Raw genomic sequence first — 1,747 nt, 5'->3', positions numbered from 1 at the left:
CTAGTTAGAGGAACCCAAACTTATGCAATTCCTACAAGCCCAAAATTGAAAAGCAATATTTTCAATCTAACCATTATCACTTTAAAAACTTTTAGCAAAACATCCAAAAGAGTTTTATAAAACTCTTTACACTTTAAATTTTAGTATACCCATTTGCATTTCTTACTAACAAAACATTAATCCACTCAAATAAGAAAATGTTTTTAAATTACATAGACTCTCCCTTTTCTTTGTAACTTTTTTTTTTCAAACTGGCACTATTTGTTTATTTCTTGGCTTGTGAACATCTTCAATTTGTTGATGTAGCAAACGAATTTCAACTCTGCTATGCAAATGACAGAAGGAATCTGCTCAGCAATTAACTTTAGAGTTCAATTTCATACAGGCAACATGCTATATGTGGAAAAATGACTAACTGAACTACAGGTATTGAATACTGAAAAAATGAACAGTTTATTATAATTTATTCTATTTAACAATCTAGGAAGTTTGCAGCCATCAGCAGCTCCAGTGCAATTTCAGGTGCAATCAGAAATTCAGGAATTTCGGTGGAGCTGTTAGTGTAGCGGACCTTGTAGGTAAAATACATGCATACTTTCGATAGCACGTGCAAAGGGATCTCTCTGAAATTGACCTCATTGGTTTCATTCTCAGCAAACTGCCCTGGTCCACTCAACATGGCCTTTATTGTTCCTGATGTTAACGCATGTTCTTTTTTTTTACAATAAATTCATACCCATCAGAAGATATTAATTTGACATACATGGCATCAGGGCCTTCACAGTCACCATAGGATTTCTCCTCTCCATCCACTATGTTTTTATAAAATTCTACTTGATGCCACAGGAACTTTAGTAGTTTCTAGCCAGTCCCACAGCCACCGCGCCGTGTCCCCACGTACCGCCACCTTTGTAACTTTTTAAGCAAAGTCTCAAGCCTAGTTAGAAAACCCAAACTTTTCCATTTAAACAGTTCCATTTGTAACACAAAACCAGTTCCTTAAGTAATTCCATTTTTACATAAACATTTCCACAAAACAATTCATGAATCACAAGTTAATAAAGCATATATGCATACACAAAACTGCATCTTGATTTTAGGTAGAAATAAATTTCTTCATTTAACCCAATTCCAGAAAACTGTTCCTAGGTCATTACTCAAAATTGTCCCATTGCAATGAAATCTCTATTGTTCATTTCATTTCTTAAGTCCCAAAATTCAAATGATAAATTTTGGTACTAGCCTTCCAAATATGAAGAAATCCATAACCAAAATCCTTTTGTAATTTTATCTCATTTTAAGTTCAAAAAGTTCAAACAAGAAATAAATTCTGGTATCAGGCTTTCACCTCCAAATATGAAGAGACGTTTTTTAACCAAAACTTTTTGCAGTTAATAATTTTTGTTCAAACAAGCATCTCTGAACTTTTATTCTAAAGCCAGTGACCTTTTTAGGTACAGTAGTATTTTAAACCGCACCGTTTTTGATGTTAGCTCAGGTTTTTCTATGTTGCGTCGATTTTCCATGGATCTCAGCTGCGGATGCCTTGTGCTAGTTCTGGCGTCCACCATTCTTAGCTTCTTAGCGGCTTCTGGAGCTTTTGAAACCATTCAGACTGCCTACTTTGCAGTCTACTAGGACACTGCCTTCTGTGTCTCAGGTTCTTTCACCATATACATTAATAGACTCACACTTAACGTTCACAATTTTTCACAAACTCACATATAACATATTTTGCCTTGCAAAG

The 1,747-nt window shown here is 34.7% G+C and overlaps 1 pseudogene; it reads right to left on the bottom strand.

The window, feature by feature from the left end:
- Positions 1 to 432: 432 nt before the first annotated feature.
- On the bottom strand, positions 433 to 780 carry LOC114693886 (annotated as a pseudogene).
- Positions 781 to 1,747: the final 967 nt, after the last annotated feature.

This window comes from Peromyscus leucopus, chromosome 9 (genome assembly GCF_004664715.2).
Source record: "Peromyscus leucopus breed LL Stock chromosome 9, UCI_PerLeu_2.1, whole genome shotgun sequence".
Taxonomy (NCBI): domain Eukaryota; kingdom Metazoa; phylum Chordata; class Mammalia; order Rodentia; family Cricetidae; genus Peromyscus; species Peromyscus leucopus.
This window is presented reverse-complemented; position numbering and strand designations above follow the sequence as displayed.